Raw genomic sequence first — 14,618 nt, 5'->3', positions numbered from 1 at the left:
AAGTTTTGTTTTCACTTCTGCTGGCGAGGATCTGCACCGCTCCATACTCCCCCTGGTATTGTCATTCTGGGTACGCATCCTCCAGCACCTGGAAAAACAGATGGAACGTACGCAGAGGACGGACAGAACGCTACGTCTGTATCTGTCTGTGTCTTTAATGTTACTTGCAGTCAGCATTACTTTAATAACCGTCATTTATTTTGAAAAATCTCCACACTCTTCACACTCCCCACACATTATTCCACCGCCGTGTACCTGCTGCTCTGAACTGTGAATTTCACACGGCCGTAAGTGGTATCGGTGCAGTTGTATCGGATTACTTTTACGAGTACGAGTATGAGTATACACACTGAGTATCAGAGCCGATGCCGATACTCGTATCGGTATCGGTGCATCCCTACTATAAACCCAGTTTGGTATGAATTCAACCAATGATTTTGCTGCTGGAGTGTTAATAAACAAACAAACAAATCGAACCAAAACCAATACCCCTTGCCTCCCCTTCGGGGGGCAGAGTAATGATAACATCCTACCAGATCGTTTTCAGAAAGGTTTTCATCCAAATGAACCTGCATAAATATGTCATAGAGCATTGCCATAGGGTTAGAGTCAGGATAAACAATGGTTAGACACATGACAGTGATGCATTTTTTCTTGCATACTGTGACATTACCCTAAAACTCCATTTCACCTTGTACACACAAGCACGAAAATGGAGTTTTCTAAAAATCTCCACTTTGCAACGTGGTATCATGACTCGCGTAAATATACATGCCACTTTTAATTGGTGGTAATTGGCGTATTATTTGCACGTATTCTAAGGTTTTTGGGTGTATGTTCACGCCTTGAATAGCACGTGAACGTACGAAAATGCATACGTATAGCGCGCCAAATGCCATAATACCTGATCTAACATACAATGTGATTTCAAGAGCTCAGTCTCCCACTTTGGCTGATTTTTTCTGAAGTAATAATGATAATGATTTCAGAAACTTTTCAGTGACCTAAACATGAGTTTTCATGTGGATGAAAGGCAAAAACACATGAGAAAATATCTGTCTGTCTGTCAGACACGTGTATATGTAGCGCACTGAAACATACCAAGTTCATAATTTTACATTTCTTGCTGGTTTGATATCATAGTGCCAAGTTAAATTTACTTTAAATAAGAATGTAATTCAATTCATGTCTTATTGTTAAAATGGTTAAAAACATTACTCACCTCATTTTTGAAGGGAGAAAAGTTATTGTACTTACCCTTTGAGAAGAGCACTGTCGCCGTAAGAAAAAAAAAAATAAAGGGAGTGACGGGAATGTAATGTATTTAGGCTGAAGCTAAATGTGTTTGTGCTGAACTAGGACGTATCTTTGTTTTGTTAATAAAAGTTGCAAAATGAAGATGTACAAGTTTCTGGATGTTCATTTTGAGGGTGCATCATATACATGGCATAAATCTTATATACTAAACATTTAAATAATCTGTACCTTCTGTAAATTTCTGTAAAATCCGACAACGTTAATAAGTACATTTGTATCCCATGTAAACTACTTGCAGTACTTCTTTCACTGCCTTGTCCTTATACTTTCTCCCACTTCTCATGAGAACAGTGTATTTTTATGCTGTCCACTCTCCACTGTAATGTTTATATGTGTTCCTGCTGATTGGCAAATACTCATGTTGTAGGAGTGGGGTTTGTGTGTATATGATTGGAGAGTAACTTGGACAGTCTTACCATATGATTTTCTTCAAAAATAGCATATTCAAGAAGGGTCCAGGTGTCAGGCAGGCTTCCTCTGGGTGCTCTGGTTTCCCCAGCCATTAAAAATACATACCTGTAGGTTAATTCTCCTGTCGTGTCCTTGACCATGGTGCTGATGAAGATCTGGAGTTGGTCCCTGAGCTCTTTCAATGGCAGCTGACTGCTTGTAGTGTGTGCTAATGCTAGATACTGTGTGTGTATTAGTACAGGTAATACACAGAATCTGAATTTACCTACAGGGATAGTAAAGTGAGTTCACCTTTAACCTTTAACTTATTTATGTGCATATTTTTGGGGTTTAAGGGAACTTGCCAGGCATGAGTAATGAACTGGTAGCTCTTGGTTGGATACTCCTGCTCCAGACTCAATTATAAGTCAAGGAACTGAAATGTATTTTCCATGAAAATCTAAAGGTCAACCTTAAAGAACTGAGTTTTTCGTTACCTCTCATCTGCTCCTCTACAGCAGCAACGCTAGTTAGCATTAGCTTAGAAACAGATGTGATGAGAAGAGATGAGATGAGATAGAGCTTTATTGATCCTTTAGGCAGAGCTCTCAGGAAACTGAGGTTCCAAAAGCAGCACAACACTGAGCATACACGAAAGAAACACCACAAGAAAAACGCAATAAAAAGCAATACAATATAACATAACTATCTATCTATTTATCTCTCTCTCTCTCTCTCTCTCTCTCTCTCTCTCTCTCTCTCTCTCTCTCTATCTATATATATATATATATATATATATATATATATATATATATATATATACAGGGTGGGGAAGCAAAATTAACAATATTTTGAGGCAGGGACTGAAAGACAGTGTATGACCAATTAGTTTATTGAAAGTCATAAGAATTTATTTGCCACAAGAAAATTTACATAATAGAAAATGTTTTTATTCTATGTGTCCTCCTTCTTTCTCAATAACTGCCTTCACACGCTTCCTGAAACTTGTGCAAGTGTTCCTCAGATATTCGGGTGACAACTTCTCCCATTCTTCTTTAATAGTATCTTCCAGACTTTCTCGTAATAGTTTTGCTCATAGTCATTCTCTTCTTTCCATTATAAACAGTCTTTATGGACACTCCAACTATTTTTGAAATCTCCTTTGGTGTGACGAGTGCATTCAGCAAATCACACACTCTTTGACGTTTGCTTTCCTGATTACTCATATGGGCAAAGTTTCTGAAAAGGTATGGATAATAGTGTTAGGTATGATTATGACATCAATATATGTTTGGTTTCAAAACAATTGACGTAGTGCCTGCTGAGAAAAAACAACTAAATGTTCATTGTAAATTTTGCTTCCCCACCCTGTCTATACATATATATATATATATATATATATATATATATATATATATATATATATATATATATATATATATACACACACACACACACACACACACACACACACACACACACACACATATATATATATATATATATATATATATATATATATATATATATATATATATATATATATATGTACACATATAAAACAGTAGTGAAAAAAATGTAATTGCACATTGGAAAGTACAAGCAGAGACAACTGGCAAAGTAGTAATAATAATAACAAGAAAAGCACTCGGAGAGCGTAGACCTCCACCAAGACAGATCTGTCCCCCCACCCCCGATCACCACCAAAATTTAATGATTACCTCTGCCAGGAGGTATTGTGATCACTTTGCTTTGTGTGCATGCGTGTTTGTTTGTTAGCAAGATAACTCAAAAAGTTATGGATGGATTTTCATGAAACTTTCAGGAAATGTTGTTACTGGCACAAGGAAGAAATGATTAAATTTTGGTGGTGATTGGGGGGGGGGGCACTGATCTGCCTTGTCTGCACTCTCTGAATGCTTTTCTTGTTTCTTCCTTCTGCCAGTATCAAGATGTAGTGAAAATTTCGTGAAAATCCATCCATAACTTTTTGAGTTATCTTGCTAACAAACAAACAAACAAACAAACAAACAAACAAACAAACAAAGCAAAGCAATCACAATACCTCCTGGCAGAGGTAATAATAAGCAGAAGTAGCTTATTATGTTCTAATATAATATTATAGTATGTACAGTATGTACATGTATGCAGTTTAATAATCTATTAGTAGAGACAAGTGGCAAAGTAGTAAATAAATAATAAGAATATTGGCTAATATCAGCTAAAGCTCAGCTCCAAACACAGATCCAACTCAATGTAAGGACACGAACGGGAACTTGTTACACACAGTATATTTTATGTTTAACTAATGCATGAGTCATGAGGATTTATTTCAAGATATATTACTTCCCATTGCTGACTGTGAACTAATGAACAAGTCACTGTAGCTGTATCTAATTACTTCACACTTACTTTATCATGTAAAGATTCATTTAGATCTTATATGAATTAATTTGCCGTATTTTAAAAATCAAACCAGCAAAGCTTAATATAAGTCACTATATTAGCCTCGAATAAAGTTTGACTTCTTCATTTGTGTTTTCCAGTTTTATTTGGGAGTTTTTCATGAACAGTATAAAAGGAGGAATAACGAACAGACAGATGAAAACTTACAAAAGAACCTTTGAAGTTTCATAGTAAGACTGAGCATCAAATTGGTGATAACAGTGAATTCGAAACTTTTTCAATTGCAAAAGAGCAACAGTTTTTCTGACTCTTCCCTATGAAAACATATTTCTTAATGTAATTTTTAAAAATCTTTTTGTAGCTTTCTCATCATTGTAATCTTTTTGTGAATACTGTGCATTGCTGTTGTCATGTTAGATGTTTTGAGTTATGTCTGTCTTGATCGGTAGTTTTTGTATTGTTATGTCTATTACTTCCTTTTCATCTGGTTGTCTCTCCTTTGTGTTCGACATGGGTTTGGTGGGATCAACATTTATAACTCTCTAACTCTTCCAGTGAAAACAAATCCATATTATCATATTATTGCTCAGTGTTTTCCGCTGCCAATCAGTATTATAGCAATAAGAGTGAATTAACTGAATTTATTCCTCGTGCTGGAGTTTTAGTAAACCTGCTATAGATACTACAACATATCATTAGCCTTATAGCAAAATTGCCTAAGTCATATTTTTGGTCAAGTTTTAATATCTGCATAAAATGAAGCAGTAGTTTTAGGACAGTAAAGTTGATATCACAGTTTGGCCAAAAGTATAACTTAGGCAATCATATGAGGCTAATGATATGTTTCATCATATGGTGCATTCATCATATGATCATTCATGTGGTGCTTCATGTAGCAACAAAATTTGTTTTCTTATGTTTTAGATGCATCCCCACATCATTATGAAAAGATCTGTGCATCCATCCATCACCATTACATTGAAAACACAACACAACAATAACGGCTTGACAGAATTACTTTAAATTTTAGACCAAAGGATGAACTGATTGGACTTTTGTGGCCTAAGGTCAAGGTTGCAGTGACATCAAAAGAGCTATTAACTCATGACTTAAATTATCAGATTTTTATGCAAGGATCGATGTATCTGACTGAATTTACACACATACGTGCTTATTGTAATATTGATATATGATTGATCTAAATTTTTAATTCCGTCATTCTCTACCTTTCTCTACATCATCAAGAAATTTACCCCGAAGCCAGAAAACTGCTATGTTAAAGGTCATGGTCACCCACCTACTGAACAAACTAACCTGAAGCAACTCCAGGATCCGTTCAGCGGTGTGGAGGCTTGTGGTCCACAACAGTTCAAATGCAGGTCATGCTTCAGACCTCTGGTATATGTGTCCGGGCACATGTGTGTATGTGTGTGTTTCCACATCATTAGGGCCTAGCCTAATGATGCTGCTGCTTCTAAAAATCGCGGCGAAATGAGGTAAAGTGGCCACTTACTGATGTAGAGGCTGATGACAAATGGCTGTGACCTTGGTGGATTACATGGTAATGGTGAAGTCATAGTTGCTGGGAGTGAAACTGTAACGCTGTCATCATATCAGCTGAGAAATAAGCGTTTATACAGATCATATATTCATATATATATACATACACACACACACACACACACACACACACACACACTGAACTAGCAGGACTAACAAACTAATGGATTATTAAAGATTTCAGCAGGTTAGAAGGTTATTGTGGTTACACTTTGAACATTCAGCTCCTTAATACCCCTTATTTGAATATTTCAATCATATTTCCATGGAAACAGATCTCATCCAGAGCAGAAGGACTCAGTAGCAAATTTCATAAACAAGATTACATGCTTCAGCGTTCTCTATAAATGAATATGTTCAATCTCAGAACCATTTATCAGGCTTTTAGAGCATATTAATAACTAATATGGTCTGTGGAAAGTTATGAACCACTTGAATGAATGTCTATTTAGTTTTTCAAGTTGAAAGTAATTTTTCATGTAAATGAGCCCTTCTGCCACAGGGACATCCCATGTTACTCATAGTATGACAGGAAATGCAAACAAAACAACAAGAGAGTACGGTACTTTCTATTGGTACTTTTTATTTGGATTTCAGAGCAGCTACATTTGTTTTATCTATCCTCAGTTTGCAGGATATTGCAGTTGATTGCCTAATCATCAGAACATTATAGAAACATTTACTTGAATAAACAACATCTTGTTATTTGGAAGCAGCTTTTTTGCACACCATTACATTACCTCCTCTCAGCAAAAGATGCCGACTCATAGTAGACAAAACACATTATCAGAAAAGACACAGTGCTTCCCTGCAGTTTAATAGACTGCAAACTGGATGTGCTGTTAATTGGAAAGAAGATACAGAGCATAAAGGAACTGGGAAAAGAAAGTAAGTTACTTATGTGTCCATCTAACAATAGTAATAGCATCCTCTGAAAAAAACATAATGCATGAAATTGTCATTACGTACCAATTTAAGAAACTACAGTCTCTTTAAATAGGCTATAGGTAGCATTTCTATCATTAGAAACTATCATTAGATAGAACTATCACCAGAATGTTATTCCAACAATATCTTGGATTGTAGAGGAGGATTTATGTGATAAACTAGAAGTAGTAGTGAGTCACTCTGCCAGTCTCCCATGGTGAGGAAAACTAATGCCTTTTACCAAAGCGTCAGAAAGAGAAGTGATGAAAAACAACTTTTAGACTAAAAGAAAATGATAAAAGCTAGAGGCACTCTTGTTGTTTTCTTTTCGAAATGAGTTTGTTGCTGAAATCACAGCATTTCTTCTACACAGGTGATTTTGATTTTGAGGCTTATGAAGGTATAAAGTTATTACGTGATGTTATTATCTTTGCTAAGTTGGACATTTGTTTGTTTAGTCTAAACTGTGACAGTTCTGACCTTGTTTGGATGATTCCAAACAGATCTTATGTGCAGCTTGTGACAACACAAACTGTTCAGAAAACGGAGGGGGTTTGTATGATTTGTTTTAATGTGGCTGTTTCCTGTCTAAAAACAGAGCAAAGCTAACAAAGCTATAATGTTAATCAGTTGATGGTGACAGTGTTATTAGTACTATGAGTTTTTCTTTGAAGAGAAAACTCAGTGATACCATAATACAGATGCGAGCCTCGCACTTTGTTCAGTGATACAATCAGTGGATACATAGGCCCAATCCCAATTCACCCCTTGCCCCCCCCCCACCTTACCCTACCCCTTGGCCCTTGCTCTTGGCACTACCCCTTGAGGGGTGGAAACATTCCCCTATGAAATACGACAACTCTTCTAGACCTGTTACGTCATCAGCAGTCATCGATGCCGCTATAAACAGATGTGACAACTTTGATTCTGAAAGAATTCACCGTGCCGTCAACAGCTGTAATCGTCTCTGTTCCATGGGTTTTGGGCATCCACCGCTATCAACCGCAAACTGCAGAAATGTGGTCTTATAACACATTGAAACGTCATTAAACGGTCAATCAAATGATTAAGTTCTTTACAAAGAAAATTTGTACATTTGTGTGTTTCATCACACTGCTGCACTTTTTTGCTGTGTTTACCTCTATCTTGCTGATGATTCTAGCAGAATTATGGGAGATTTCTCATACCTCTCCCTTTGTAGTGTGATCCTGAAAAATGTCCATTTTGAGGGCCAAACTGCCCCTCCCCTTAGCCCTTCCCCTTCGACTCATCGAGAATCAGGACACCCCTACTCCGTCACATGGTCACGCTAAATGGAGGGGGAAGGGGAAGGGCCAAGAGGTAAATTGGGAATGGGCCAAAGCGTTAATTTGTTGAGGTTTTGGTAGAACTCAGTGTGTTCTGGCACACCACCTCCTTCTGCTGGTGAGAGTTATCAATAGAATAGAAAATATCAATACTACATATTGATCATACTCTGGTCAACAAATATTCATAGAAATAAATGATGCTATAAAGCATTCTTGAGTAGAAAGAGACACATAATTAGAGGGTAAAATTACAATTGCAATGCAAGCTCACTCAATACCAATCTGTGCTATGATTTATGTTATTAATATAGCCACCACATCCCCAGCAGGGTGTCATGAATCTGGAAATAATAACAAAATGGTAATCCAATATTTTCATGCTCTGTAGAGCTAAGAATGCTTAGCAACACATTTTACTCTCATGGAGTGAAAACAAAGCTTTTGGAAATAGTGAAAGGTCTTTTGTTGAAAAGAACAAGAGAGACAGGTGTGAAGTCAGTTTGGTGTCTCTATGGAAGACGCAGTACAATGGCACCTGTATGGGGAAGGACATGTTTCAGCATCCAGTGTGGGAATTGTGAAAAAGGTGTCTGTAGAAGTCAGACTGTTCAATATCCCAGCCCACAGGGTGGAAAATAATTAAACGATGATCTGAGCTGACTTTAGTACAGTTTCAAAGAAGAGGACACACAACTCCAATTTCAATTTACAGTTGAAATCTTGGAGATTATACCAGAAAGACCAGAGGACAAATTTCACATATGAAAGATGTCAGTAGTTTGTTATTTCAAAAAAATCAGATCAGCGGGAGGCCAAAGCCTGACTTCTACTGAAAAGAAAGTGGAGAGCAGTGGAAGAAGCAAAAAAGAGGTGGAAGCAGCAAGTACTGTAGGTGCAGCATCTTTTCCAGTTCTCCACATGAACATCACCAAAGACAAGGAGGTTTGGACCTAAAGCAGGGATCACCAACCCTGGTCCTCAAGATCTCCTATCCTGCATGTTTTAGATGTTTCCCTCTTTCAGTACACCTGACGGTCGTTATCAGGCTTCTGCAATGCTTGATGATAGGCTTATCATTTGAATCAGGTGTGTTGGAAGAGGGATCCATCTAAAACATGCACGATACTAGATCTCGAGGACCAGGGTTGGTGACCCCTGACCTACAGAAGGGTAGCAATGAGTTCATGGGAACAATGAGAAAATACTGGACAAACTTGAATGGTTTGAACTGTGAAAGGCTGAACACAATCATATCAAGATCCTTTTTCCAGGCAGTTTTCCAGGAGGAGTTTCCCATCCCATCAGACCATCCATGTTTGGACCAAAGTAGAGACACCAGCCTGTCCACTGTAGCTCAAAACATAGAATTCTTGAGTATAGCCAAAGCTGTTGCATCAGGATATTAGTAAAAGTGTGGCCAGGTCTTAAAGATTATCACAGAGTCCACACTGTAAAAAATGATTTTCAAGAAAGGGAAGCTTACTTACAGTATTTTGGTTTTTTTTTTTCTAGTTTTAAGTACTGATAGAAAAAATATTTTGGCAGTGCAAGAATGTCAACCTGTTTCTTCTTCTTCTTTTTAACATGTATCTCCCCTTTTCTAGGTCAGAATTTTCAGCTTATTTTGAGTACAAATGATCTACAAATTAGCTATAATAATGTGCGACATGAGCAACCAATACTTTGCCACATATGCAACCAATGTTTCCTCCTTATTTTAAGCAATAATCTTTCTTAATTCAAGAGCAATGCATTTTTTCCTACATTCAAAGACATGTGGGTCAAGAAAACCTGACTCAGAACAAGTCAGAGCTGGGGAGAAACCAGGACGTCCTGTTTGGTCCTCAGCAGGAGTGGCAGCTGGTAGAAAAGCTAGTTCCTGAAACACATTGTGATGACCACCTCAAGGCTTGACATGATTCTGGTGTTCCTCAAAGCAGGTCACGCTCCTGGACATGACAGTACTGTGGAGAGGAATTAGAGAAAAAGTGCACCAAGTATGGCAGTCTTCTCAGAGAATGTTAGCAAATCAGCTGGAGAGCAAGACCCTTGCAAACAGAAGTTAGTGAAAGAGTTTTTGATCATGTCTCAGAACTTTAAGAACATAGTGGGCGTTGAGGGCCAGAGGAGGACAGCCAGCTGCAGTACCATCAACACAGCTGGAGGAGGCTGAAAACACACATAGGTGCACTGCATGACACAATCGAAGAGCTGAACATGGGCTTTGGCGTCTAAAAATACTGAGAAGACCCTGCTGATTCTGATTTTGGCAAAAGGAGAAGCAGCTCTGACTGATGTGGAAAGAGGCGTCATTATAGAAGACACTCAACTTGCAGGAATATGGACTTAAATGGATCTAGTTCTATAGGAAAGGCATCAGGGCTGGAAACAACCATTGACAGAGCACACTTATTATGATGCCTTTGTGTTATGAAAAGAAAGAAAAAAAATTATGAAAACCAGAAAAAAAAAAATCATCAGGTGACTGAAAAAGTCAGTGCAGGACATTATCAGATTGTCAGCAGAGACAGTCCATTGATAGTTATATGAGGAGGGATATTACTGTAGCTTTGCAGTGCACTGACCCGCATTACTAAGATGAATGCACATTTGATAGGTCAGCGGTACAAAAACCATCATCAACTGTTCACAGAAAGAAGTGATTATGGTCAGATGAGTCATCCTTCACGTCTGCATTACCTCCACAATTGAGCCTGAATGATTGACCCTTAAGTGAGGGGCTCCAGTGGCTCTGATGTGTCAAGCAGCATTTTGCTTGCATGATTTTGGTGTACTTCGTCCATTAGAAGGTAGGGTCACGCCAAGTCAATACAGATTCTTTATTTTGTGTGTGAGTGGTCACATTTAAGCTGTAATAAAACAATTTCTTAACCTATAAAGACCCACACAGCCACCGGTAACCAAATCCATCTACTGATCTAAAATGTTTAATAACTTCTGAGCCACTAATCCTATCAATACATGTAAATAATTGGTGTAAAATTTAGTTTATCATCTTTTCATGGTCATCAGATATGACCCATTTGGATGGTCAGAGGTTCCGTAGTGAATGTAGAAACACCGTCATCTTCTACAACATTGATTCACCAGTAAAACCCATGGAGTTGGATCAATGACAGTGGATGGACACACTGGGTTTATGTTCAGTTAATGATATATTTTGCTAAAAAAGTCACTTTTCTTAAAATTTATCTGTTTTTGATACAATAACCATCAACTGTAATCTGAGTTTATATGAACATCCAGATGATCAGTGAATTAAATATAGGAAAATACATGATGTTCACTGAAAAAAAAAGCAAAATACAGAGGATTATGTCATTACAAATGGTGATAAATCACTTAAGAAAAGTTAAATATAGAGGAAAAAAATATTTTGGAACTGTCACAAAAGTAGTGCTGGGTCTTTATGGAATAAGGATGACGATGCCAAAAAGGGCTGAGAGACTGGTCCAGATCCAAACTTAACTGAACCCACAACAAGACACAGAGATACTGTCATTGGGTCACCAAATATTGGGGTAAAATACATACGAATAATATGATATGTGAATAAATTCTCCAAATTAAGAATGAAAAAGATTTTATAAAAGTTGACAAAACCATGAAAATATAGAGGAGAGACCACAGATGTTATTTGGTTTCATTTTTAAAATAGTTCATCTAACTGCATTTTACACTGGTGTTAGTTTATATTATTTCCTGTTTATGTGTATGTGTGCATTGTTGCTTGTTTTATTGTGACTTGATTGCATTGCAAACTAGGGTTAACCATCAGTGATTTCTCAGGTAAAAATAAAGGTTGATGGTGATGATGATGATGATGATGATGATGATGATGATGATGATGATGATGATGGTGGTAATGATGATGATGATGATAATGATGATGATGATATGTAACAAGATCAAATCACAGGAAAGGCATCTGATGATGAAAATATGCACAGTATAAAAGATGTAATCTATGATGTTGGTTTGTAAGTTTTGGTTCAGAGAAAACATAATATTTATGTTTTATTGTTGAGAAGAAAAAGTTCTGGAACCTCTAATAACAGAAAAAATAGTGAATTCGATTATTAACGGTGACTGTATGTGTGACTGTATGTGTGTATGTATATGTGTATGTGACTGTATGGGGGTACAGGTTAGTAGGGGTGTGTTTATAGATAGTCACAATCTTATGTTATATATCAAGTGATTAAGCACCAACAGTCTGAGGACTGGAATCAGGGGGTAGGATTGGATAAGCAGTGGCTTCTTCTTCACAACAGTTGTTCTTTTTTTCTGTTATCTGATTTTTTGTGTATTGTTTATCATTATTATTATTTTTCTATTTTTTGATTTTTTATTTGTGTATTGTTTATTATTATTATTATTATTATTATTATTATTATTATTATTATTATTATTATTATTATTATTATTATTATTTTTGCTCTATATGTTTTGTATTATGTCTGTGTCTGAAATAAACTAACCTAACCTAACTTTAGACGTTACGCTGGATGCCAAACTCAGTTATCCGAACTATAGTTTACTTGTAAATGAAAAAAAAAAAACCCAAAAAAGCACACACACAAAAACTGGAGAATTATGTTTGTTTCTTTGATGTGAAGTATAAAAATCAGCCCATTGCTGTGTGTCCTGGGCATTGATTTATCACTTGTTGTTTGCTTATAACAGCTCCTCCAGACTCGTATCAGCTACACAGAGTGGGGAAACAACACTACAATCAACACCAATCTCAAAGTAATTGCCAGTGAAATATTGATACTTGGCACTGTGCTATAGATTTGGCCTGGTCTATAAAACCAGACATGAATATAATCAGTGTGTGATTCATGAACCCTGCAAACATTGGAAGGGGCTATTTAGACTCACCAATGTGTTTTTTTTCCCCTTAATGAAGTATTTCCTGTAGCCTAATTATGAATGGATCCCTCCTGTTTAAAGACTACAATAACTCATTCTTACAGATACTGTTTACTTTGAGCTGTCTTTTTAATAGATGTACTATATGTGGTCTTATCAACTCCATACCTTTAACCCTTTCATGCATGAAGTATGAGAACTTTAACGGGTCAAAACGCAGTAACATCCAGTCAGAGAGCGAACTTTAATTGATTGCCATCCCAACATTTATTTCAATATAAAGTAGCTCTTTGTTTTGGATAATCCCTTATGGTCCAACTGAAGCAAAAATGAATTTAAAAGTAAAAGTGTGGGTCAAATTGTCTCTAAAATGTCCCTTCAGAGAGATTTTGAATACTGTTTTTTGACCCTAATCAATATATTTTTCCTGAGTGTTTTTATTCCTCTTTAGGCCTGAAAAAAACAATGCGATTGAAAATCTTTTTATGAACCTATTTTTCATGGAGTTGCAAAAATATTCACTCAGCTACACATCATGCATTTAATTTTTGAAGCAAAGAAACATGTATCTACTGATACACTGTGTGAAAAGTATGAAATGATTTTTTTTAATGCTGCTAATCAGATGTTTTGTCACATTTTAACATACTCTAATATTAGTTATTACTCACTTTATGGAGATAATATGCAAAAAAAAAAAAAGAAGAAAGAAAAGTGGTTTACCCTTTCATGCACAGTGGTCACTCCAGTGGGCAGCTGTTCAGAGGTCTTCTCTTGTATATTTATTGGTTTTGTTGTTTTAGTTCCATATCAGTCAACACGGTGAACGCTTATGTATCATCTCATACATTGTAATTCATACCATTACTGTAAATTTGCTGTTCTAGATAAACCTGATCTGCCATAACATGTTTGAGTGTAAAAAAAAAATTGCTAATTGGTGTTAAACTGTAATTAAAGTTTTTTGTTTGTTTGTTTGTTTGTTTGTTTGTTTGTTTGTTTGTTTGCATATTATCTCCATGCTGGTATTGTTAAAATGTGAGAAAATATCAGATTAGCAGCTTTAAAAATGTTTTTATCTCATAGTTTTCACACAGTATATTAGTAAATACATGTTTCTTTGCTTCTAAAATGAAACGCATGATTTTGTAACTCCATGTAAAATTGGTTCATAAAAAAAAATTAAAAAATTCAATCACATTGTTGTTGTTGTTTTTTTTTTTTTTTCATGCCTAAAGAGGAATAAAAACACTTAGGAAAAAAAATCTTGATTAAGGTTCTCATAATTCATGCATGAAAGGGTTAATTACAGTCTATTAACAATAACAAGCAATTGATTTACACTCAAACATGTTAATGCAGATTAAGTTTATCAAGAACAGCAAAGTTCCAGTAATGGTATGAATTGCAGTGTATGGGATGATGCATAATCATCCACTGTGTTGGCTGATATGGAACTAAAACAATAAAATCCATGAATATACAAGAGAACAGCTGTAGAGTAGCTGTCCACTGGAGTGACCACTATGCATGAAAGGGTTAAAGTACCCTCTATGAATAAATGAAGTACCCCTTTAATCCCTCTGTTCTCATTATGCGCTCTACTGTACATATAGACTGTGTCTCTGTCCATGGTCCTGAAATGGCCTTGAATACGTCACGGTTTTGTTAAATTCCCCGTTTAACGTGTCATAGCGCTTTCGGTAGTCCCTGTGTTGCTGAATAATTTATTTCGCACCTTCGTTCCGTTGTGACATTTGCTCAACTCGTCCCCGGGTAAGCACAGGCAGGAGCATGAATCCCTCATCAGAG

The sequence above is a fragment of the Sphaeramia orbicularis genome, chromosome 24, assembly GCF_902148855.1.
Source record: "Sphaeramia orbicularis chromosome 24, fSphaOr1.1, whole genome shotgun sequence".
In the NCBI taxonomy this organism is placed as follows: Eukaryota; Metazoa; Chordata; class Actinopteri; order Kurtiformes; family Apogonidae; genus Sphaeramia; species Sphaeramia orbicularis.
The sequence above is the reverse complement of the archived record's forward strand: the minus strand, read 5'-3'. Positions refer to the sequence as shown.